At 40.6% G+C, this 27,020-nt stretch overlaps 1 long non-coding RNA gene across 1 annotated transcript; it reads right to left on the bottom strand.

Annotated features, from left to right (window-relative positions):
• Positions 1-13,991: 13,991 nt before the first annotated feature.
• On the bottom strand, positions 13,992-26,778 carry LOC149918148 (uncharacterized). Its single transcript, XR_016466409.1, has 3 exons — positions 26,689-26,778; positions 17,745-17,854; positions 13,992-14,302 (listed from the first exon to the last, which is right to left on the bottom strand). It is a non-coding gene; the product is annotated as an uncharacterized LOC149918148 (long non-coding RNA).
• Positions 26,779-27,020: the final 242 nt, after the last annotated feature.

Raw genomic sequence — 27,020 nt, 5'->3', positions numbered from 1 at the left:
GCTGGAAGAATTGTACCAGCTGTGGTGTGTCTTGGTGTTTATAGTACCACAGAATCGTTTGAGTTGGAAGGGATTCTTAAAGGCCATCTGGTCCAATTCCTCTACAACGAACAGTGACACCTACAGCTTAGAGCCCCATCCAGTCTGACCCTGAGTGTCTCCAGGGGTGGGGCATCCACCACCTCTCTGGACGATGGGTTCCAGTGCCTCACTATACTTCTACACTTACTATAAAACACATTTTCCTCATATGTAAGTGTTGCTGGAAGCTGGTGCAGGCAGTCACAGCCACAGCTCCATAACAAAGTATGGGAGCATTCACTAACACCATATGATCTAATTGCAAGAACGGGGAAAGAGTAATTATTATGCCTGATGCAATTTGCATTGAATGACGCAAAATGTCTCGTTACTGTCTTTGTCCCTGCCTACTTCAAAACATAGAGGAAGATGCACTAGGAAGTCAAAGTGACTAATTTTATGGAAGGGTACTCCTGTCTACTTCTTCCCACCTTCATTTCAAGCTCCAAAGCTATTCAAACAGTCAGAAAAACAGGAAAATCAAAGCTCTTAAAAAAAGTTTGCTGAGTGATCAGCCTACATAGCCTGTTACCATCTGATATCCCAGCAAGAAGAGGGCGAGATAGTAATATAGGTCATTAAACCGAAAAAAGTAACCCAAAATGATCCCAAAGCTCAGGATTCAGAAAATGCTTGCAACCTTTCTGCCTGATGGCATAAGGCCATGTCTAATGAATGAGACCAGAGAACAAAGTTTCCCCAGCAACAAATTATCCTCTGACACTTTTGCTGGAGGTTTTCTTCTATCATTCTCATATGTGTCCTTTTCTGATCACCTCTGGAGACAGGAACATGGGACAGGTAAAAGTTAACCTGATCCAGTCTAGTAATTTATTACATTAATCCAGCTGAAATGCTTTCCTTTTCTAAAAATCTGTATGATCAACTGTTCTTTGGTGTATCCAATAAGGTAATTTTCATGTGCCCATTTGTGTATGACTGTGTTTTCAGAGCTCACAGAGATTACACAGCAACAGTGTTCTTGGGGTCAGATAAAAACAGCAGTCACAAACAGAGGAGTGGGATGCACATATCAGGAAGTCACTTTATGAAGACAGAAAACAGATGTTGAACAGGCAATAAACAAATATTTGAGCAAACCAGGACTCTGAGGACTTCACAACAACCTGGACAGTGAAACCCATTAAGCTCCTCTAGAAGTTATTTATATACAATTTAAGCAAGGATGTTTTTCTATTTTGGATTCAAGTTCAACAGCAGAGTTCCATAAATAGGCCATACACACAAAAGAAAAGCATAGCTAAAGCCTAAAGATAGAAAGATGTTCTTTCAGAGTTGCAGATTTATCATTAGCTCAGTTACTATAAAGCTTATTTGAGGAACTCGCAGTGACAGAGAGGTGACAAAGGAAAACTGGCTGATGTTCAATGCCCCCAGAGCAACCATCTATAATATTATACTTTTTGCCATGTTTGTTGGAGTTCAAAGATGAATGCTACTAAAAATGAAGAAATACTAAGGTTTTTTTTTTTTTTTTTTTTTTGCTAGAAAAGTTTGAAAAAATGAGCTGTACATTAAGAAAAAACCCAGGGCTGAGCATTAAAACAAAAGGCAAAGCAGCAAATATCCTGACTCTAATCCACAACTGCCTTCCACCCCAACGTTCCCCCATTCACTGGAGTCTTGATCTAATTAAACTGTCATCACACTGTTAAAGTAATACTTCCCAGCCCTTTTACGGAGCTCAGATGAAGTGAGAAGGGGGAAAATGAAGGATTCATGATGTCCATGACACATGGCATCACACACCTCATTTTGGTATCTAATCCCCCCCTATAAAAGTGAAGCAGATTTAGAACTAGACGAGGAGGAGCAAAGGGAGCATGTTGCAGGATGAGATAGTTGCTTGACCTTTTTTCACAGTATCTTTGCCACGCTTGACATCATGGCTTCCAATCCATCTGTGCTAAACAAGGAGATGTACCAGCTTAGAGAGAGCAGCCCCAAGCTTTGGCCCTGGTGCATCCCAGGAGGGGGGGCACTTCCCCTGCAGTAGGAACAACTCAGCATTGGCATGAAGAAAACAGGGCCTGCGACTGTAATTTCACAAGGCTTTTTTCACAATCCTAAGGGTTTTCTAACTGTACAAAGAGCAAATATCTACCATTACACTCACAAGAGCCATGCTCATTTCAGCAAAAGGCCCAGCTTCTCCTGCAGAGAGTGGGAAGCCTGGTGACACTTTAGTAGTTTCCTACTTCATGTTTTGCACGTAGCAAATCTCCCTGTTCCAAAACTGCAAATTTTTTACCTGCTGCACCTGTAGTACCAGGCACTGCCCAAAACTCTGGGCAGCAAACCTCCTGCAGCATAAAAAAGCTGCCAGCTCTTGTAATGGTAAAGGGCTTGACTTCATGTGCCCTGCAAAATCCCTCACACTTATGCCACAGAGAAAGAAACATGGAGATTTAAATATGTAAAACACCACAGCAAAAGAAATCAAGGCTGCTTACACACATGTTGCACAGAAAAAAGTGGTTGCATTATAAAAGCAAGGAAGAAGAAAAAAAATAGTAACACAGAGAGTAAGCTAGAAGATTTCCATCTAAGCCTTTCCTTTGTCAGAAGATGAAGCTTAGCTAAACTCAGAATACGCTTTGTGTCAGTCTCCAAAACATTTTTTTTCAGAGGTTGGTTAACTCTTCAGTAATTCTTGGAGTCGAATTAGCGTGGATTTTTTCCATACTCTGTTCCTATTGATTTTTAAAGCTGATTCAGCCTGTGTAACTCCTTTATGAGCATGCCTCTGGTATGAAAAGCTCCCAAGTTGTTGTTGTTGAACATGAACAGAAACACAGACCATCTTGCCAATATGCTCTTCCACTAACTACTCTGGTCCAGTGTTCTGCAACCTGTATACTTATTAATGCTGAAATAGAACAAATTAGTAAAGAAACCCCACATTTAATTCATTGACTAATTAGCTTGCTTACTAAAGTGTGTAGAGGACAAGGAGCTCCTGCTCAAATCACCCTGGAATTAAAGAGGAGCAAGTCAGAACAGAGCTTGTCCCCCCCGAGGTCTAATCCAAACATACTTGAGCCTATTGGGAGGCATTCAAACTTTTGTTACATATCTGTTGTGGGTGGGATTTTTAATTGTTGCTTTTTGGGTTTTTGTTTTGGTTTTTTTTATGTCCTTCAGAGAAAAGGGGACTGTTCAAATGACATTTTTGTAGTTCCCTTCTTACTGCTTCAAAGAAGCGGAACCCTGAAAACTTGGGGTGGATTTTCATTTCAGTGAAAATTATTTCATTAAATCAATGGGGTTAAAACGAGGTAAAGGGGCAAAAATAGTTTGCCTTATTCAATATCTCTGCATAAAATATACAATGGATTTTCAGCTCAACATGGCATATGCTTTTTGTACATGACTATTGTCTTTGTTTAGCTAACTGTTTCAAAATCCAGAAAAGAAAAAAAATAAATAAATAAGAGAATCACACTGAATTTGGAGATTTACCTAAATGCAGTAACACTAACAATTTTGGCATTAATGCAACAGGAAGAGATTTATGTCAGCCTGGCCAGGCTGCTTTACAGGAAAACCTGACACTATGTTCAGTTTTCCTATTTAGTAAATGCATGAAGTAACATTCTGAATATGTATCTAATGGCTCTTATAACCTTTTGCAAACTAATTAGAAACAACCCCTGGATGGGCTTACACAGTCATAATTAAGCTGATCAAAGGCAGGTGTGCGCTAACTGTAACCAGAAAAAGATGTGTTGTCTTCTGACACTGAGTTTTGCTTTTTTTTGCACTACTTGAGCTTACGTTTTCTATTGTGGCATGAACATCATTGGGCTGTTGGTGCCCATTCCCCCTCGAGTGAGCAAGCCCAGCCTCCAAGCAGAAAAGCCTTCAAGTTACCAGCCCTATTGATAGCCGCCTTGGTACAGCAAAGCTCTTGGCCAATGCATAGAACTAAACATATCTCAGCAAAAAATGTCCTTAAGATCAGAATCCCATTGTTCAGCCTAGAGCAGAGGACGGTGAGGGGAAGCACCATGGTGGCCTGCAGCTCCTCACAGGGAGTGTAGGGGCAGCACTGATCTGTCACTGTCACCAGAGAGCAGAGGACCTGAGGAAACAGCATGGGGATGTGTCAGGGGAGGGTGTTAGGAAAAGGTTCTTCACCAGAGACTAGAACAGGATCCTCAGGGAAGCAGTCATGGTACTGAGCTGCTGCAGCACAAGAAGCATTTGGACAGTGCTCTCAGACACAAGGTTTGGATTTTGGGTGGTCCCGTGTGGAGCCAGGAGTGGGACCCCATGATCCTGTGGGTCTCTTCCAACTTTGATTATTCTGTCATTCGATTCTGTGACTGAGGAAGCCTTTCCGGGTCTACTGCACAGGCAGCGGGCAGATCGTGCTCCCCCTGCTCCCTCTGCTGGGCAATGCATTCCCGCATCTAGGAGTAACCAAACTAGTGAGACCAAACTTGGCCTCATTGCAAAGGAGTCATTAAACGCACTCCTTAAAACCGTCCCATAGTCACTGTATTTCCTTTTATTTTCAAAGGGAAAATTTCTGAAACGTTGCTGGTGATGAGAGAGAAGCCTGTCTGGCGAGACGTCGCCTTGAAGTGCAGCTGCAGCTCAGTTCTTACGCGCACAGCTCTGGGGGAACACAAAGTTTTTCTTTTCACGTTAGCAGGAGGTTACAAAATGTGGCACATTCTGCATGCATAGGGTATGTAACAGAGTTTAAGCAGAAAACCTGCCTGCTGGAAGGAGCTCCTTCCTTCTGCTGTGGCCAGCAGCAAGAGCCAAAAAGCTGCTTTTGACAACCAGTTGTAAACTGCCTGGTAAACATTAGGGACAAGGGTGAACGTGAGTTTAAGATGGTGATGAAGCCACTTAAACACTTCCTAGGGGCATTAAGGTCGTAGAACAGCAGTACTTAGAACAAAATTAACACTTCAAATTGTCTCATAATCTGGAAAGCATCTAATTGATCTTCACAGCATCCCTGAGAGGCAGGAAGCTTTCACCAATCTGAAGCTACAGGATGAAAAACTGAGGCAGGGATTTTAAGTGGATGTGATTTCAACCAACCCCATCTGCTGCAAACTTTCCTAGAATTGTGCAATGACTCATTGCGTCTTTATTTCTCAGTGCTTTTTTAAGTGCTAAGAAAAAATTACAAAGTGCCAGGTAGCAATGGGAGCCCCCTGCCTGCTGTTCAGGATGTGGTGGTGTTACAAAGACTGGCTGCCTTTTAAAACCAGACAGGTAAGGGGTAGCATTAAACCAGTGCCAATGGTGTTAAGTCAAAGTGAAACCTTGCAGGCAGACTGTGACCTGCCTCACTGCTCAAGCACTGCAGCACATCTATTCCCACATCAATGGGAGACTTACAGGAGCCTGGGACAAACTGGACATATTGACAGCAAAGTGATTTCTCTAATTCAGAATTTCTCTAATTCAGAATTTTGCTTTGAGCTTCAGGACCTGTTTTGGTATTCTGACAACCATTAATTTAAATAGGGACTGTCACATATTCACTCTTTCCACCCTCTCCCCTCCAAGCAAATATTTAAGAGATCCATTTGGGAATTACAAGATATGGAATATACAAAGCTTAGTCTGTGTGATTTTGAGTCACAAGCTTAGCTTCTCTAACAGATCCTGTGGGACCAGGAGACATGCAGCAATCTGTGTGCTCTAGCTTCAGCTAGAAGGGCAGGAGTACAGCAGGATTCACTGGAGTCCTCTGGGACTTCCATAGCCATGAGACCTGGGTTCAGCCTGTAGCTGCATCCCTTTGCCACCACTCTGCTCTGTTTGTACAGTCAGTCTCAAATCTAACTTTAATAATTACAGGGTAGAAGATACACAAAGGTTATTATTGTCTCCACTACAACAACAATGAAGCCTTGTTAAAACCAAATGATGCAATTAAAACTATCCTCTGAAGCCAAATGAACACACTGAAGATTAACACAGGGGAAGGAGGGTGGATAGAAATGGAAGAAGCAAAGAAAATGGTGTGAATCTCAGCAGCAAAGCTGCAGCATCACATAGGTACGAGGAACTGAGGGGCAAGATGGGTACAAGAGGGGCAGCTTGATTTTGTGATTGGCAACTCTGCTCACAGCAGTGGGTTGGAATCGGGAGGACTTTAAAGTCCCTTCCAAGGCAAACCATTCTCTGATTCTATGATGAGGATGAAACCTTCAGAACCTCCTGGCTGGGGCTTGATTCTCCATCCCACAGTAGGGTTCCCATCAAACCACCTTTTGCCACTGCCACCTCCTGGTTATGTTACATCTGTCCTCTGTGTTTGACAATCCTGCTGCACGGTTTTTTTCAGGACAAGGTCTGCTTCAAAAGCAGAACCCCATGCTAGGCTTTCCAGGAAGAGGGTGGGAGATGAATGCCCACCATCATTATGCCTTGGAAATGCTGCTTCTCTAGACCTCAGGGGCACAGGAAGGGCTCCTTTAAAGGCCTCCTCCTGAGGCTGATCATTATATATAACAGCACTCCTTCATCATCCTTCTTCCATTTAACTGAACTCCACTAATCTCACCACATAAAAGAAAAAAAAAGTAATCCCTTTAATCATTGTGATGGTTGTGGCACAGTGTGATTATAAGGCAGGATATGGATGTCACAGATATTGTAGGAGACCTGCATATATCTCGCGAACAAGATGACACCAATAAAATTTATAAGCATGAAAATGCTGTCTTCAAAAACCTCTCTCTCCCATTCCAATAATTCAGTGAAACTCTGGGCTGCATGCACAGTGGTGATCACAGAGAAAAGGCTTTGTAGCATGGAGCAGATGAAGACAGAAGCCATACAGACAATTAAAGTGCCTGGACAATCTCATTGAGAGATTTGGCTGAAGATTTGTCTGATTTACAAGAAATTGGAGGCAGCCCACAGTAGTGATCTATAAGGTTTTTTAGCAGATAGATAAAGCTGCAGCATTCTGAGCTGTTGAACACAGCAGCAGTGTTTATCCCAGGCAGAGGATTACAAGCAGCTTCTAATGAGCTGTTTAAGCATCTCAGTATTTTCATTAATTTTTTTCATGCCCATAATGCATTAAGAAAAAAAAATAGACAAATATGAAATAATCTTAAAAAGAAGGAAACAGAATGAAAGGGAAAATCAATGAGGGAGAAATAAATTATATAGCAAAAATAGCAGCTAGAACAAAGCACATCCTGTACAACTGATAAACTATCTGATGTATTTCATCTCTTTGTATTCACAGACTATCGATAAGTAGATCATGACTTCTTTAGACTTAACACTTACAGTTCCCTTTAATGAATTTCTAATCACTTTCTAAGCTACACAACTTGGCCTCGTTTTAATCTGTGCTTGGAAGATATTGGCTTTTCTAACTGGAGACTATGGGAGCCCAAAAACACAGTGCCACACATTTTTCTATGGACTGCATACAGCAGAATTTCACTGTGGTCTGTGAGCACTGCAATTACCCAAGCCTGGTCTAATACCTCTGCATTGGAGAGCAGACTGGCTTTGATACCCAAGAAAACACAAGCTGCCACTGAAGCTCTTCTGGTAGCCTGATTACTTGCAATGGCTCCCTCCTGGTGACTGAGGAAGCATCGACTCCTCCCCAAGTCACCTTTGTTGAGGCATTTCCAGTCAAACTGGTTGCCTCCTTCTACAGAGTGTAGAAAATTAAAAGCTTGAAAAACTGCCCTGTGTCAGTTCTGCTTCAGAGAGGTCAAAAAGGTCCAGAGTTTTGGGAACACAGATGAACAGCATGATTGCCTTGCCTTTCTTTCCACCTGAAAATACAATCATAATAAAAAATAACCACATTATCATTATCACTAACTACTTGTGAATGAATACTTAAAAGGGAGTGGCTAAAACACTTATATGAGAATGTAATCCTATGTCTAGCACAGCTACCAAATAAAAATTCCCATAGTTTCAATGGAAGTTAGTTGGCAGGGCAAGCTGAATGCATCCCCTGGTACAGCACAAGATGCAATTACAGCGTAGAGTAAAACTGGTGCAGATGAAAAACAAGTATTTTTCTCACCTCAGCATCAACTTGAGTACAAAAAGCAATGGTGTATTTCTATCCTCTAGATATATTTAAGAAAGCAACCCAAAACATAATCAAAAAGTTTTTTTTTTTTTCCCCCTAGATCACTAACATTCATTATAACTAGTATTTGGTGCTTTTCTACAGAGCCATGTAGATCTTTTCCAGTGATTCATCTCCCTTACCTAAAAAGACAGTGCTTTAGCTCCCAATATCATAACACTCTTGAGCTGTCTTTTTGCCTAATTGGCTACTAATCTTATAATCATTCTTGCTGTCAAATGTGCTCTGCTCCACTGATTTCAACACAGCTTTGCTGGGGTGCAAAAACATGGGTTAATAGCCTCAGCTGCAGGACTAGATTTTATAGGAGTCTTGTATGTAGGCAGCTGAAAACTACCAATTATTTTTCATGGGATTTTTTCATCCTAAAAAATGGTAGAGGAAACAGTTTATGTTGTTACAAACAAAAAATTAAACTGAAACAGAAGTGACTGACCAAAGCAATAAAAAAGTGTATTTTACTCCTTTTTTTTTTTTTTTTTTTTTAAAAAAAAGGAAACAAATATTGTACCTGGCCCATGAAAGCCCATTTTGCATACAAAGTCTTCTTTTAGGTGGAAAGATACCAGTCAGCTTTTCCAAATTAGGCCACAAATGGTCAGGATCACTGCAAAGGCAGCAGAAGAAAGGGTAATCTCCTTAGCCCTGCAGTTACTAAACCACACTGCAGTGCTGCTACCGTGGAAATTCCCTGAGGAAAGCAATAGCTCCTAAAACATCAGCACCTATCACACATAATGTGAGTGTTTTTTGGTGGTATCTCAATAAGACCTGCCAGGACCCTTTTGTGCTTGGGTTGCAGGTTTCGGACAGATCACAGTTGATGCTTGGTGCAATTTGACAGACAGACTGTCAAGCTTGAAGTAATTCTTTCACTGATACTCTCAAACCTTTGAGATCAAAGGTGCTGACTGATGTTGGTTTTCACATAGAGATTACAACATTATTTGATTTCATAGTAGTGTAGTCCCCAGAGAAGACATGAGTTGATTATGCAGTAATTCCAGGAGTGCCTCAAATCTCCTGGGGAGAGATGAATTCCATGAAACCAATTTTCAAGAAAGGACAATTGACCCCAGTGGCAACATTTTTTGCTGTTGTTTTTAGGAAAACTACTAGCTCTATTAAGATGTATTGCAAATAATTGAGTCTGACAGCCCGTGGCTTCAATAAGCTCTCTGCTGTGGATGGGGGAAAGTCTAGAAACCAGATGAGGGCTACATCGTGGATCATTGCCCTCACTCTCTCCTTTGAAAGGCACACTATTAAAACAGAGGTAACAGGCAGCCTATGAGACACTAGGGAGAATCATACAGCATTTTGTTGCAAGTTTGCAGGGAAGTTCATGCTACTGCATGCAGCATGGAATACATATGCAAGTTTACAAATTGAGACAAGTAAAATTGGGACCATGAGTTGTTTATGAGCTAGGTCACATCCTAGAAGGCCACAGATTTTTGCAGATGGTGTTAAATACCAGCCAACAATACAGAATTTAAACAGGCTAGCAATGAAGAGTTTCATATCAAGAACTGACCTACTGAGTGGCAAAAATTACTGACATATGCTTCACATTGTCAGTTTTTCCTCCCCAGAGGAATGGAAATAACCTTTCCCCAGCCTGTTGCTGTGCAAGGGTGTAAGTGTAGCTTCCTCTATAGCTGCAGGGAGTTTTCCCTCCCCAAAAGAGTCCCGATTAAAGACATACATACAGATTACCAAGGGAAAGGCTTATGGACCCTCAGGGGCTTCCACATGGATGTGCTTTAAGATACTCCCAACAACACCCACCACAGGTGCTGAGTTGTGGTGGGAAGGTTCCAAGGACAGCATGGGTAAGTTCACAAGAGCATCAAGCTCACAAACAGACCTTATTTGTGCATCTACAGACCTCTTGGGCAAGAAGTAATAGAGCAATACCTTCCACTAGCAATGGCATCGCTATTTATAAATATGAGTGTTGTATTCTATTTCTAAATGTTATTTAGAAATCAATATTTAAAAAACATTATTTCATCAATTTCAGCATCATTTCTTATGTTGATTTCATCATACATTGGTTTTAGAACATGAAGTCATATGCATGTGACCTGGGGGTGGAAAACAATGGAAATATCTTTTCAAAGGAATAAAAGCACCAAAAAGAAATTACCAACATTCTTATTCCAATTAGTGAATTGGAAAGAGTTCTTTTTTTTCTAACCACAGTCTGAGGCTTCACAAACACCTCTTTCCCCAAGCAATATACAATGTGAGAGACCTATCAACAGAAAATCAGAGAAGAACCTAGTTGACTGCTACCCAGCTTGCCCACAGATCCAGTATCTCAGGCTTTTTCAGAAATAATTGGAAAACGCACATGTCTATGTATCACATCAACTACATATTATACGAGCTTTAATTTCCTTTTGAGAAATAAACACTATGAAAAAAGGCAAGTGATGCCTCAAGGAGAACGAATGTAAGAACATCAAGTGCTTTGCACTTTAACATGCTGCTTCCAAAATCAGAAATTCTCAACCCTATTTGCCAAAAAGCAAGATCACCTTAAGATTACAGCCAGAGGGCTACCAAAACTGAGAAGCCCAGTGAGTGAGGTATTAGCACTCTTATTAAGTACATATGACTAATAACCAGAACATGAACCTAGTTTCTGATGATATTCAACTGGAGTCTGACATATTCACCATACCATCCAATTTTACACAGCTAAGTGAGAACATAAATGCAGGAAAAAATCCTTAATTTTCAAGTTTCTCTGTAGAGACAAAAAGCAACTAAAAAAGATCTGAATGTTTTTTTGGTAGCAGTGTCTCACAAAGTGCTCCCAGCAGGTTGATCCTCTGTGCAAGACCCAACACACGAGAAGACAGCAGATAGTTTCTCTAGGAAAGAAGCCAGTGATTGAGAAGCAGAAGAAATAGAAGTTAATTTCTTACACTACATTTCTGAGACGTCTGTCATCCACACCTAGCTTTGGATCTCTAGTGATGAGGGAATTTTTTGTGAGCAAGAAAGCCTAACATTAAAAGGAAACTATTGGGAAAGGCAGACAAACCCCTAGAGAAATGTTACTGAATAGCAATGGCTGTTGGAGTATTAGAGAAGACAAGACAGGAGCAATTACTAGAACAAAGTGACACCACAGTAAGATACATTAAGAGCAAAAAGCATCACAAATGAACACCAGAGGTGAAGGTATCAGGACAAAGCTGCCAGGTAGTAAAGGCAGCAGGTTGCTGATGAAAGGCCCAACAACTCAAGGCTTTAAGTTGTTCCAGGACACTTTTAGAAGAGATAACAGTTACACTGATAATACATTGTGCTGCTTAGCAGGACACAGACATCTGCCCTAAAAGCTCAGGAGAAAAGAGTGGGCTCACACAGATACTGACAATCTGAAAGGCATGTGATATTCAACAGGTTGGAAATACTAGAAACTGTGGTCATGTCCCTAAGCAAAGTAAAACCTAAGGACAAGGGAAAATGATGTCACATAGGTGCTGCAAAGGATGGCATTAAACAAAAGATTCAGTGGTCAACTAGCAGCTTTGGCCAAAGCAGCACTAGCTGCCTAAAATATGCTTGGAGAAAGCACTACATAATGAGATAGAAATGCAATTGCATTTACAGCAGTGTCATACAATGCTCTTTGCATAGCCAATCAGGATTTGTTTCATTTATTTGATTTGTGTTTGAAAATGACTGAGACCTCTCCTATTATTATCCAGCATGTGGCATGTGAAACAAACATTAAACAGCATGTTTAAAAAATACATATTTTGAAAAAGTGCATGCACTTTATAAAAAAGGGGTCTCTGTTACTTTTAACCCAGTGATCCAGGAGCACCAAAACATCTAAGACATGTCTTCGGAAGCTACCTGTTTCCATGTGTCATTTTACTTCTCTCCCAGAAAGCCTGCCAACATTTACTATGTTCAGACTTCACATCACACACTCATGGAATACTCCAAGTTGGAAGGAACCCACAAGGATCACAGAGTCCAACTCTGAGCCACACAGGACCACCCAAACACCAAACTGTATGTCTCAGAATGCTGTTCAAATGCTTCTTGAACAGTGACAGCTTGGAGCTACACCCACTGCTCTGGGGAACCTTTGTCATGCCCACCACCCCCTGGTGAAAAACCTTTGCCTAACACACAGACTGACCCTCCAGTCATGTCTTTTGAGTTATTGGCAAAGAATCCTTTCTTCTTATCTCCTGGAAAGAATGTAGCATTGTGCCTATACATTAGCATATGTTCCCTTGAGCTCTGGAAAACCAATCTAATGTAAACACATTTTACTGTAATTCTTTGAGCCTGAACCATCAACCAATGTTCACCCATCAGCCATTGTTCACCCATCATATTATGTACTTGTCTAGCTGTATTCTGGACAATTTGTCCAGGTATGAGAAGGATACTGTAAGAAACAGAATCAAAAGCTTTGCTTTTGGAAGCAAAAGCAAGAAGATTACATCTACTGAATTCCCTTGGTCATCTCAATAAATATCCTGTTGCCTAGCTGGACACCAAGGCATGCCTTTGTCACCAGAACAATTCAGGACTACAGACATTCTCTTACAGGTTATGTTCTTGCAGTCCTGATGAAACCTATGGGCGTTAACATCTGCTTAGAAAAAAGATAGAGTTTGACCTTGTCTGCCTTACTAAATTGAGCTTTGCTACCTCGTTTTTTTTCTGTGCTCTCCTTCCTTACTTTATTTGTCCCTGGCTGCTCTCCTTCCTTACTTTATTTGTCCCTGGCTGCCTAACCTCAAGTGGTTTTTTTTTTTTTTTTTTTTTTTTCCCTTGGAGATGCTATTTTGAAACCAAAGTACTGGATAATTAACTTTTCCTCAAAAATTTCTGTGGCAAAGTTTCAAGAAAGGCTCGTTTGGTGACATGTACAGTGGAATAAAAATCACATATTGCTGATGGGGAATTTTTTTTTACCTGGTAGCACCAAGAGATGTTTGCAGAGACTGACAGTGTCTGAATACTTATCTTCTACTGCAGGTATTGCCTTGAAAAGTCTTGATTTTGTGTCAGCTTTGATTAAGCATGGCCTGTCTCTCTTACATGAGAGTTTGTGGCAGGTTTTCTATCTTTCAACCATGCCAGTTGTAGGTGGCTCTGATCAACTCTTCCTTTTTTCTCATTGGTAACATAGACAAAAACATCCTACTTATATTTTGCAAGACATTAAGAAAGACTCATACTTGGCTTGATGATTACTGATGGAAATACATCCATTTTCTTCAGTACAGTGCTCAAGACAAGAATTCCTCTGGGTCTGGAAGCAAGACTTACAGGGACACTGTATAGTAGGAGGCTACAGAGCAAATGCTTTGTGCATTACAGAGGTTTCTATCCATTTGTGCTGTGCAGGAGTGTAGCTTGGTGTATACTGCCCTGCAGAAGCATTTTAGCAAGCCACATCAGGAATGATAAGTAGGGATGAGTGGCTGAGTGAGTGAGAGCTGTCCTCCTGGCTGCACAGAGTGAGGTGTGCTTGCAGTAGCTCATGGATGTCCAACCTTTTGGCTTGCCTAAGCTGCACTGAATGAAGAGGAATTGGCTTGGGCTGCATATATGTAGGTGACTCCAAAAGTAATGTCTCCTATTTACTTCCATGGAAACCACAACAGATACAAGGAGCACAACAACACTAATAGAGCAAATTCTCAGCTACAATGCACTCTTTTTCAACAGTCACAACCATTAGTGATGCATTTTCACCAGCAACAAACAGGAGCCTGCATGCTGTGCTTGTAACAATCTGCATCAGCAGAGGTGATCCATTGTTGCCACCGCTGAAACGCACTGCCCACCATTTCACTGTGCTCACATCTACTGGTTAGTTTCCATAAAGATTTATCAAGCATCAATGATTGTCAACGCGCGCAGGTTTTTTTCCAGAATGAGGAATTCAGTGACACACTTTTGCTCCATCCACACTTCCATGTTGGATGCCATTCTGTCAGACTGCCCCTCTGCTGCTATCTGCCACATGGCAGCAACATGTAAGGGAATACCGGTGGAAAGGTTCAGCCTCTAATGTGATAACAGCAACATCCACCTCTGATGTCATGGGAATAAAATAGGAAGCATTACTTTTGGAACAGTCTTCATAAAATATATGCTACAGTTAATGTACATAAAGTAACCACATTTATTTTAGTATTCAATGTTTTTGTATTGAAACATATTTTAAAAAGAGCAATAAAAACATAAAACTAGTGGGATACGTGACCTTATTTTTGTGAAGCTAATGCATCAGGCTGGTTTGATGGCTCTGGCTGCAATTCTTGTTGTACTTTCAAGGTATTCATCAGATTTTTGATGAAATTCTACTCTCTCTCTACTTCATCTTTCAAAATAGTTGTTCAGAAATGTCCTCACTGCCAAAAAGCAATGACGTGAATAAGGTGTGACTGTGAAATGAAGGATATTTCTCTTTGGTAAGAGACGGTTTATAAAGGTGTAAAGAAACATGGTTGGATTTTTGCAGCTCCATGTATTCTATTCAGAAAGTTTCAAATTTGTATTTGTATTGACTGAAAACGAAGTCACAAATAAACAAAAAAAAAAGATTTTTTTTGTGAATCTTGAAACCTATTCTCAAATTCCTGTGTTAAAATGGAAAGCACAGCAGCGTATTTTTTGCTGTTCACAGGACTGTGTTCAGCCAACAAATCAAAATGCATAAACTTATTTGCCCTAACTCGAGTTAGCACCACACCACGCTCCATGCCCTGCTTTCATCCCGGACAGCATGAAAATCACCTTGATATTTGATTGTTGCTGTGCCACGGGCATGTGCCTGGGGCTCGGCTACTCCGCAGGGCAGAGCTGCCACTATGATAGCACAGAGCAGGGGTGGCCACAGTCTGAGCTGTGCCAGGCTGCATGAGGCTTGTGTGCCATGGGTTGGACACACCTGCCATAGCTCCTATCGTGTGGCTCAGAGCTGTAAGAGCTGCTGACTTTTCTGTGGGCTTTTTTTCGAGCTTCAGTCGTTGAAGCAATTTTCCAGAAAAGTGCTAACAAAACAGACAATGCCCTACAAATGAAACCATGATAAAAAGAGTCACCATCAAATCATTTACTGTACATTAACTTTTTCTAATTTGCTCTTCCTTTCAATAAGAGCTTTAGGAAAGAGCATGAGCAGAGGAAGCAATGAAAGTTTAGCTGGGCTGGCGTGAAAGAAAGCTGTATAACTCCATTGAGCTTTTGTGACCACTTCAGTGTGAAGCTGGAGCCCTAAAGGGTGCACCTGGTGCGTCCTACAGTGTGAAACCCTCCTTCATACAGCTTAAAGGATATGGGCTCAACACCTCCTCAAAAGCACTACTTTACTGATTGCATTGGTGATCTGGCACATACCAAGGGTCTGACCTGGAGTTTCCTATTATGATTTCAACCGATTCAAATTATTGACTCCAGTAGCTAAAGAACAGATCTCTACATGCCTGTCTGAGCGCTGCAGATGAAAAAGCAAACCTTTCATGCACCTCGCAAAGAACAACCTTGTTCTGCTGAAGACAATTCACAGAAAATTCTGCATTGTGTATATTAGGTAGGAGCTAGGGTGGTCTGCTACATTTTGTACAGGTGTTTGGTTGATATTCTTGTACTGTTGATCTTACTGCCTCTGATTTTGACTGCAAGCATGGATTTCAGCTGATAAATGACTTTTTCCTTTGGGCTTACAACTTCTTAATATTTACGACCTTTGAAAAACTGAACAGAATTAATAAACACTGCAATAGAGGCAATTCAGATTCTGATGCTTTTCTCTTAAAGAGATGTAGAAGTACAACAAAACACAAATATAGACACAAGTTAAAACTGGGAGAGCTGAGGCCAACCTCCTGTCTGCTCCTGATGACTGAGATGTAGGAAGAAATCATTTCCCAACACAAATCATAGGTTTTTTTGAGTGTTCAGCCTGAATATTGGTTGCTTGCTGGACACAGACTGCAAGCATTTCACATTACTCCTTAGCTGCTATGGACTGATGACTTTTAAGACATGCTGCAAAACACACTTGTTCTTTCCTCAAGCTACTAGAAACCAGAGAAGGTAGAGCGATGACAATTGTGGAATGCAATTTATCTTTCACTGCTTATCTTTCTAGCTACTTTTTTTCAGGTTATAGAGATAGCAGCTAGATTAAGTATCTGTTGAGATCAGGTAGAAGCAAGAGTTTTCCCACTTGTGTGCCAACAAGGGAAGAAATAATAAATTTCCAGCTTGGGCTTGTAGAATTATAATACACAACACACAAACAAAAATCATGTGATGTGCTGAAGACTGGTTTGTCTATTTATGCCACTGTTTTAGAAGTATAAAGGGTGAAAGGGTAGGTAACTGAATTTACCTTTCTGTCACTGTGAACTGCCTTGGCTGGCCCACTGGCCAAAGCTCCTATGGTTGTGAGAGCTGTCCCAGCACGTTGCAAAGCTTTGATTTAATCTTGGGCCTGACCAGATAACTAATAGAAAGTGATCAGCCAGTTAAGGGTGCTTAAGTGGATGGGATTCCAGGAAGTTATTTACAGCTGCAAGGCACTTCCTATCCTGGCATTTAATTCTTCAGGTATGTCCAGTTTCCAATTAACTGACTGCACCAGATGGGCAAAACTGCCCCAGTGGGGCTATGCCCCTTCATGACTCTGAGAATCAGCATAGAAAACCTTGTTCCCCTGAGCATTTTGGCTAAGACTGTCACTTTAATAATCCTCTTGCTACTTCATTCAGTTTCAGTATTATGATATGCAGAATGTACATGTGGTAGCACTTACTCCAACAAAAGTAAGAAATTCTGCTGCAAACCCCAAAACAACTCCAGGGGTGCAAGCAACACCAGGTACATGCCAAACAAACCCATGCACATGCAGTGAATGGAGCTGCACCGTGAGCATCCACAGCAGCTTGCTGCTCCCCACTTTCCTTGCCTCAGTCAGTATTTGGCTGCTGACCATTGTCTTGAGTCTAAACATACACCTGACAAAAGTCTAAGTGACCAAAGAGCCAAGCAATCCTTGATTCCTCTGTATGCCCTGAATTTAAAGAGACTGTATCCAGATTTCTGGGTAGCTTCCCAGCCAGCTTTGCTTTTGAAATAGAAACACGTTCCCTCAACTATCACTGTTCTTGTCACCATCCAACATGGAACCACAAGGATATATCTATTCTCTATAGCAATTCCTCCCTACTTTCTCTACCTCTGTCCCCCCAAAAAGGTGGATAGAAGACTTTTCATTTAGAGAAGAAATACTGATAGATTTTGGTATCACAAAGCACCAGCCCTACAGAAGGCACACACCAAACCTGCACCACTACTGCATGGTGAAAGACATCATTTTAACTCTTTTAACTCTTTTAACATGGTGAAAGACATCTTTTAACTCTTAAGGTGCCTTTCTTGTATACCATCAGCTAGGCATTCAGCAGCACAAAGGTTTGCACCAGGCTCTTAGGTGTTCACCCTCACTAGTGTAGTTGTGGCAGATCACCTGTAGTGGCTCACGGCAGCTTCTTCTGCTTTCTTCTTCAAATGAATTCTTCTGGATCCACAGAGACGACTCAGTGCTAACATGCAGACCACATCCTGAGACTGTTCGACCTGAAAGATAATTAGCAAGCATTTCTGTAAAGAATAATTGAAACACTTGTATCCTAGCACAAGGGATAATCCTTCTCACTACAAAAGGAAGCTAGCAGATAGGAGGCTATGAGAAACAGGTGAAGGTATTCTTTTCTTCTGGAGGGCTGAGTAGGAGCAAGTTTACAGTTTTAAGAAAAAGCAGTAGAGGAAAAAGAGATAGTAATCTAAAGAAAAGACTAATTTCAGTTTTAATATTTTACATATCTTTCATACACAAAGAAAGGTTGGGATACAAATTAACAGAAGGGGAGAAAAGGAACAATCAATAAAGAGCAAAGACAAATAAATAAGAAATTAGCTAAGTGCTTTTGTTGTTGTTGCTAAAAAATAAAAAGAAAAAAGAATAAAAGAAAAAAACTACCTGCCCAAATGAGCTCTTCCTGAAGTTTAAAATACGTGAATAGAGAAAATATTTCCTTTCTTCTCAGGAGATCTTATCTCAGTCTTCAAACACACTCACTCCCCATCCTCAAACCTCAAAGCGTACACTGGGAGTTTGAGGTAAACACTTTCTAGATGTGCAGTACAACTTATCCCAAGTCCCACAGACAACTTCTAAAAGTGCTGTACTGCAGTTGAATGCAGTATCTGTGTTTTCATTGAACTCTGAAACACGGGCTCCCATCCTCCATGGGGAATTTTCTTTAATATATGGTTTCAATTTCAAAACAACATCACTTTGGGGACCTATTCTGCTTTTATTTATGTAGAATGGCAGATGAAGCATCTGCCTACTGATAGAAACTTTAATCAAAAAAGAATCTTTTCAATACAAAACTAAACAATTAATTGGATACTTTAGTGAACACGTACGTTACACACTCATCATGGATCTTGGGAGCAGCTAGGCTTTAAAACCGATAAATAAGGTGTCCTTATATTCTTTAACCATCCCCCAGGGAAAGTAGTTTGTAAAATAGTAAAATTGCTATGGCACAAATATTTATCACAGATCCAATAAGATTTTATGTGGCTTGTAACTACAGTATTACATGTTTTATGCTCCTTCAATTTTTAGTTTCTAGTACATCCAGTTTCTTCAGTATAGACAATTTCACAACCAGTGGAGATCTGTAAACAATATCTTGTTACAGCCCCATGAATACCAGGTGTAATTATTTCCCCTGCATTTTCAGTGAAGCTTTATTCTTCCTGAACACACATTGTTCGTGTGCTAAAAATGCCTGGAACGCAAGGCATAATTACCTTTATTTTATTGGATTTGTCAGGTTTACGAAGTTTTCAGTCCATTAGAAGTTAGCCTTCATTATGCAGCATCCACAGTTAGTTTTAAGTACCAGACTATTTTCTATCATTCAGAACAGCTTGTCCTTTAAAAACAGATCATACCATCATAAAGCCAAGGCATCCACTGAGGTGTGCTACATCCTGTCCCTTTGATAAAAAGACAGTTAATGGAGGTATTAAATATTGCATTTTTAGACATACAGCTGCCCAGGAGGCAGATTGCTCCACACGAATCAGTGCAAATCATTCATGTCTAGCTGGAGCATTAGCATAGCTGTTGGAGGCAGGATTCATAGATTCCAGCCCCAGACTTGTCTGGGGCACAGAGGTTGTACAACCAGCAGGCTGAAGCTGTATTTCTGCTGAGAGCAACCCCACCTGGTCAATCTACTACAGGTTTGCGTGGTATTTCAGGTCTTACTGCAGGCTGTAGAGATCCAAAAAGAGCACCATGACATTAAGCAGCCACTGCCAGACCACTCATTTCTGTCTGCTGTGTCAGCACCAGCACAGAGCTGGTGAAAGGAACTGATTTGACTGCAAAACACTCCCAGTGCAGGCAGAGCAGCAGGTAGGGGATGGAACAGTTGCTGAAGCAGCAATGTTGATGGCTGCCCAGCATAGGGGAGGCAGCCCTGACAGAAAGAGGGTGCCCCAGGCTCATTAAAAATGAATAAGAAAGTCTTATTCTCACAGATATGCAGCCCTCCCACTGGGCTGGTGTGGGAGCTGTGCACAGACAAACTCCACAAGCTGGATACTTAGGGCATGTCAATTACTTACTGACTAATAGATGCAATAGTAACAGACTAACAAACCAGGAGACTGGGAATTAGCGCATTCACCATCCCAGCAGGGCAACTGATGCATCCCTCTTGGTGCAGGTGAGAAAGGGGCTGCCTCCACTGCTGCAAAATAAAATGCTGATCCTTGATGTTGCCAAGTTGTCATCAGAATTATGCCTTTTCCCTTAGGACTTTATGACTTTCTCAAGGCTGCATTACTCCTCTAGGATCCTTGGCCTGCTGGCTATCCCTGTCTCAGCAATCACACCTGGGTGGTTTTAACTTCTCTCATCTTGCACTTTTAATTTCAATAGGTACATGCAGCCCAAATGACCTTTGTTTTATAAAAAGAGAATAATAGGTGGTTTCCTTGGGTGAAGGTTTCTTAACCTCCTCTGACACTATGCTGAGCAGGCCATAAATAGGAATGCCATGGCCTGTAGGCAAAGGCACCATCCACACTTGATGAAGAGGCAGCACACAAAGGAAGACAAGGATGAGACAGGCAACATACTGCCTTGCTGTCGGTAGAAGCAAAGCACTGCAAGGCCTCCACCAATGTGCACCCCTCACTATATAGCTGAAGAATCCCTCTGTTTCAGTAGTGCAAACATCCTAAGGCTCCCGCTACAATCCCAATGGCAAGAGGTATTACACTCAGAGCATATTTTTCTTTCTGAGAAACAAGCACGTCTTTTGAACAGTGGCAAGTGTGCCTGATGCTGTGACACAGTGATTTGCAGCTTACTTAAGCATCCTACAGAGATGTTCTGCATCATGACTGAAAGAGATTGCATATTCAGAGTATTTCTAAAATAATTTCATTATTAATTTTCTTGTATAGCATCCATTAACTTCATTAATACATATTGGGACCATTATAATAAGTAAGTGGCACAATTATCAGGCTAATTGTCCAATAAGCTAAAACAGTCATTCTAATGAATGTTTCTGCTGCTGTCTCAGCTCTCTGTCTGGAAGCTCACCATGGCTCCTCGAAAGTGAATACCTTGCAGTTCTCTTCCTTTTGGTCATCTTCCCCCCACCTACCATTCCAGCATGCTCTGACTCCCATCTGCCCTTATCTGATCTCTGTCTTTATCTTCTTCACTCATGGGAAGAAACAGACATTTGAAGCTGAGAAAAACTCATGACATGGCTTACCTGCTGTCTGTGGTGGGTAGGAAGAACAAGTTTTCTTACTCAATTGTTTATTACCCTAATCACCAGGCAGCAGAGTTGCTATCTTGGAGAGGATAGTGGAAAAACAAGTATTGCATGACTCAGGAGATGGTTTTTATTGCAGAGCACTCCAACATAAATACCAATAAAGCATTGCTTCCTAGCTTGTATGCAAGATTACATTCATAGTGCTTTGTTATCCTCCTCTTTCAGGTGTGCTCAATGATCTTGGGTGCAGTAAGAAAAAAATGGGCTCTTCACAAGACCAAAAGGGAAAAATATTAATTCATCTGGGGACAGACAGAAGTTAAGTCTTTCAAAAGATCTTAGCTCAAGAACTAGCACCATAACAAGCAATTTATTCACTAACAAGAGGTTGGACAATTCAGTGGAGGGAAAGATAAAAACCATGGAAGGGGCCAGCTGAAAGGCTGAGAGACTTAGCAACCTACCATAGTTCCAATTAACTAGAGAGAAAATTCCAATTAAGTAGAAAGAATGACTAAAAGGAACAGAAATTAAACTGGAGTGATCACATCGCTGCAGATGTCCTGAATTTTTCATCAGATACTGTCAGTTGGTAAAAAAAGATTGATGTTTGTAAGATTCTTGCACAAATATTGTTTAATGAGAGACTGAGTGAGAGATTAGACTGGATAACCTCACGATGTCATTTCCACTCAGCACCTCTATGATTTAAAGAGTTGGAGCACTGAGAACCTTATTCATAGACATATGAGTGAAGGATTGGGCATGAGTGGAGAACAGTGAATAGTTCTTCTGAGCAAAGAAGTGAAGTAGTAAAAGGAGTGGCTGAGAAAACATTTTGAAAGGAAAAATTTTTTAGAGGCTTGTCTAGAAGTCACTTTTTATGTCACCTATTTAAAGATATCAAAATAGTCTTGAATTCTCAGAAGATGAGCATGGAGGTATTCATCTTCTTGTCTGATGTCAGCTGGCAAGGATTGCTCACCTTCACCCTCCCTGCTAAAGTTAGTCAGAAACCTCCCAGTGACTTCAGAAAAAACAAGCCCAGCCCTCCAACACTTGAAAACCCCTATCTTTCAACATGCTGATAAGCTTTAGAAGTGTCAGAAGGCCAAAAATGAGAGAAAGGAAAAAGTTACATAAATGCAATTAGTAAAATATATTAAAGCAAAAACAAAGTAAACAAACAAACAGTCCTTTCATTTCTGTATAATAAGAAAAAAATCTTGAAACTTCTCTCCACTTCTTTTTCCTGTCTTAAAAAGAAAAGTCCTCTACTGTCTACACACACACACAAACACACAAAGAACAAACACTTCATGACATTGTTGCTGCTGGAACATGAAATCCACTTGGAAAAATAAATCTTCTGTTGGAGAGTTTCTGTGGGGAATGAAGACATTACCCAAACCCTCTGTTCAGACAGGAGCTAAGTACCAAAGGACTGCCCCACCAGCCTGTATCTACACTGTCAATTCTGCCAAGTGACCCCATTAGTTCCTACGGTGGCCACACTGCTACAGTGAAAAAGTAGATGCGATTGATTATCCATCAAATTCAGCTCCCTGAACATTCAAGGAATTAAATCTTGGTAGCTCCTACGTTTGAGGCTTTCTTCGGACCTGCTGTTCAGCAAAGGCTGTAGACATAGTCTTTACTCACCAAACAGCAATGGAGATCATGTTACAGTAGTGTTCTTGAAGGGAGGGAGAACATGCTCTAGATGTAATTCTGATTCCCATTTTTCTTCATCTCTGATATTGCAAGAACATATACATTCATATAGCCAAGTTCTCTAGTGTATCATTGGGCAAAGAACCAAGGCTGCGAGGTTTTGCAAAGCCTGTTTTCACCATTATGTTTCTTCCTCAGTGCAGACATGTAGACGGCCAAATTGAAACTGAACACTTCAGAGGAACTCCCAGGTCAAAAGAGTCAAGTCTACGTATTGAAATGAAACCCCATCATAGATGTTAGCAACAAATGCATTATTCAAAGTAAAAATACATTTTTTTTTTTTTTTAAATGGAGGTTACTATCACACAGCCTAATTAAAGCTTGCCTCTTGGTTGAACCATAAGTGAAACTACTCTATACTCCTCTGTTTCAGGTCAATTTATCTTCAAGTTGAAGGATTTTGTCAACATCAACTATGTATGTATACATATATATATACAAAATATAAAAAAAAAAACAACCAGCTACGTTGATCTTAGAAAGTTAAGATCAAAAAAGCCCTCAGGATATTAATCTCATGCTTGAAGTCACTTGTTTCTCTTATTCAGGAAGAGGAATTATCTTTACCTTAATATGTTTTGTAGTAGTAGGAAAAGAATAAAGTCTAAGGCTTTGGAAATGTGACTGTCATCACTGTTGCTGTCTATATGTTGCTCTGGAAATCTTCACTCCAAATATCTTTGCTCTCTCATCTAAAGTTTCTCAATAATTTCCCAGTATAATACCCGAGTTTCATTTAGAACTCGCCTCATTTAGGGGTTTGACATTTGTTTTCATTTTACAATATATATTCAGTTTGATCAGGAGCTTATGTAGTGACTCAACAGGGGCATTTAGCTAATGGGCAAGAGCACTGCCCACTCTGCTTAAATCTTTAATGGGTTACTTTTAATTTGACAGCATACATGGTAGTTGTTCCCAGCTCCCTGGTTGATTGCTTGACTTGGTTTCTAACCTTTGCAATTTTCTTCTGTCTCTCCCAGGTTCAACAAGGACAGCATGCTCTGCACTACTTACTGTGAGACATTTTATCATATATGTGTATTGCAATCAGATTATAATATTTAGTAGAGGTTTAACTAGAAACTTCTCACATGTATTTCTAGATTCATCACTCCCAAAAACTGTTTACCTGGAGATCTTATGAATACCACACTCATAATTTGTGTGCCAATTGGGAAGAACTATCACCAGTCACTCCTGTTATAGGCTTGTGATGCTGTTGGATAGCACTAGTGATAGATCAAGCAGTATTTGGCTGTGTTTGCCAACCACTTCTTATTGAAATGTCCACCCTTTCTATTTGGAAGAGGCAGACAGATCGACCTGCCTCCTGGACATTGTGTGAGCACCCATGACAACACAGCCTGTACATAAGACAGAGTGTTCCTAAACCATCTTATTTTTTTCCATGACAGGAGAATTGGGCAGTGAACTCCAACAGTCTTCCTAGACTTTTCCTCTCTCCTTTCCCTCTCCCTTTTCACTGCAAGTCAGCATTTGCTGGAGATTCATGCTGAAGCCTGGACAAGCCAAGAGGACAAATAGCAATGAGCCAGGGGAGATGAGAGGACTAACTGGCAGGGCAGGCAGTTGCTCTAGCTTTCATAGATAAGGCTAATGGAAACAGCATCAAAACTGTTAATCTGCACATTATTCATTTTTATGTGTTGCTAGTAGTTACACTGAGCCCTTCTCATCACACTTTATATTTTTTAATACCCTCTAGCAATGTGATAACTCTTGATCGCTCCCTCAACCTTTGTAAACCGGAAAACCAATATTCAGAATATGAAACCGTTATACAGTTTTCATCAGGCATTGATAAAAAAATAAGGTACTTACAAAACAAAGACATTAAGATGTTCCTGACACTTTCTCCATAGAAAGCAGTTCTCCTTAAACAGAAGAGGAATTTCTATTTGACAGACTGCAAAAACTTCACTAGCATCTCATATTGTAGGTTTAGATCTCTCAGCCTAATTGAATAAATGGAAATATTGAATAGACACTGCAATGAATGCCCGCTCTCAGGGAAAACAAAAAAACAACAGTATCTCAGATAATAAATCACAGAAAGTAAAGACTAAAAATAGATGAGGACAAGCTGCACCTTTGCTTTTCCCCTTTCTTGCTATCCCAGCAAAAACATGAGGAAGTTGTTCTGAAAAACTAATTTAATGCAACAAAAGCATCCACAGTTCATTCAGCAGTGTGCTCCATGAAGCACTGGATAGGAGGATGCTACAAACCCTGAGTTTCTGCTGAGATGATTCACTGAAGCATTACTCCAGTTTTATCCTGTGTATCTCAATTGATTTCAGCATAAAACTGGAATACTGCAAGGATGACTCAGACCTACTACTTTTGTTTCAGAGGAAATGGCATGGAGACATCTAGAAGTCTATCATTCTCTTATTTAAACTCCCCCAAGTCCTTGGAGGGAGGATGAACACTGATTAAAAAAATAAGACTCCTTTTGAAGAGCTCTGATGAGAGCACAGCTTAATGGATGAAAGAACATACCTTCCATAACTAGATTAAGCACAGCCTTTAAAAAAAAAAGGGCAATCTCCTCTTGGACAAAACGGCACAGCACAGTCACAGCAAGATGATGGCAAGAAACTGACGTTTTAAGTGTCAAAATAGTGGTGGTTTTGAAGCTGAAGTTAGCATTAAGAGACTCCAGAGCTTCAATATCTTATGCTCTCCAAGAAGTTGTTGAAAGAGGATTTGAGGACATGTATTTCACTACACTACATTGATTCAGAACTTCCAGTGGTCATTTCCAGAAGTATCAGAAGAGAAATATTTTCTATTTTGTACTTAAAAAAACAATAGTCAGAAATTGCCATTACTCACAGCCTACTCAGTTCATCTCTTGTGCTGACCACATCCCAGAACTGCTAAACAATTTAATTTAAATTCCCAGTTAGAACCAATGATCTCTCTACTCTCATCCTGCAAGATGGTCTTCTGAACCAAATTAAGCCAGAGAAACTAAAAGTCTTATGTTTCTTAGAGGGTTTTGGCCCTGCGTGGAGTGAGCTAACTAGCTATCGCAGACTGCCTGAAGCCAGCTTTAATGTATAAACCCTACAAACACAGGCATCAAACTGCATGAAAGCACAGACAGTCACTTTGAAGCTCCAGCAGCTTGACAACAGAAAAAAACCACATTTTTGAAGTGACATCCTTGTTCTTTGGTATGACCTGCAGAGGTGAGGCATTGAAGAGTTCTTGACTGTGGCATCACTCATATCTCACTGCACTGATGAGGAGTTTCATGCTGACTTGGGAAAGAATGAAGTAGAAGAAGGATACACCCAGTAGGAGTAGGTGACTTGTTGATGAGGGGAATGATTGAATGGTGGGTTAGCAAAGAGTCCACAGCCCGTTTGCCTCTTATCATTTTCCTTTGTCATCCCTTACTTCCTTCTCACTTCATCTGGGCTTTTCTTTTTTTTTTTTTCTTTTTTTGATAGCTCTATTTCATTCTGCAGTAGAACTGCACAAAATAAACCAGAAACACATTTAACCAGTACTGATTAGTCTCTTCTAACACTGCAGGGAATTAAGATATACCATATTAAGACCAAAAGAGAACAATCCTCCTTGTGAAGCCTGTTGAGAACGTGCCTGGAAAAGACTTGAGAGAATCTGATCAAGAGTTTGCATGACTATCCCTTAACAGGACACTGAAATCATGTAATCTTGCTTTTAGCAGGGTCCACAGGTGTTGCACAGACAACTGCTGCACCATTTAGTATCTTGATAAGTTGTTTCATCCAGGTTGTGGATGATTAAGCCCTGAGACACCAAACAGACAGTATCTTCCAGAAAGACACATACCCTCTGTGAGCATACAGGATGGATATTCCCATGTAGCTACTTGAGACGTGTTGCTTATTCTCTGGTGGCCGTTCCCCAGCCAGCTTCTCCCTGTGGATAAGCACTTGAAGGAACCTATTTTCTGCATCAGAACTGCTAGAAAGTTATAAGAGATACAGAAGATCTTTCATATAAATTGTAGGTAACTTACCAAGAAGCTGAATCACAGAGCCAAACATTATTTCTAAAAGCAAGGCAAAGCAGTCTTTTATTCCCTAAGTTATCAAAGTCATGTGATCAAAGCCCTACAGCTGAAGTCAACTATTAATTTGTCAGTGACCTAAGTGAACAGA

The sequence above is a fragment of the Phasianus colchicus genome, chromosome 4, assembly GCF_987193195.1.
Source record: "Phasianus colchicus chromosome 4, bPhaCol1.hap1.1, whole genome shotgun sequence".
Taxonomy (NCBI): Eukaryota; Metazoa; Chordata; class Aves; order Galliformes; family Phasianidae; genus Phasianus; species Phasianus colchicus.
Note: the sequence above shows the minus strand (reverse complement) of the source record. Positions and strands in the feature narration are given on the sequence as shown.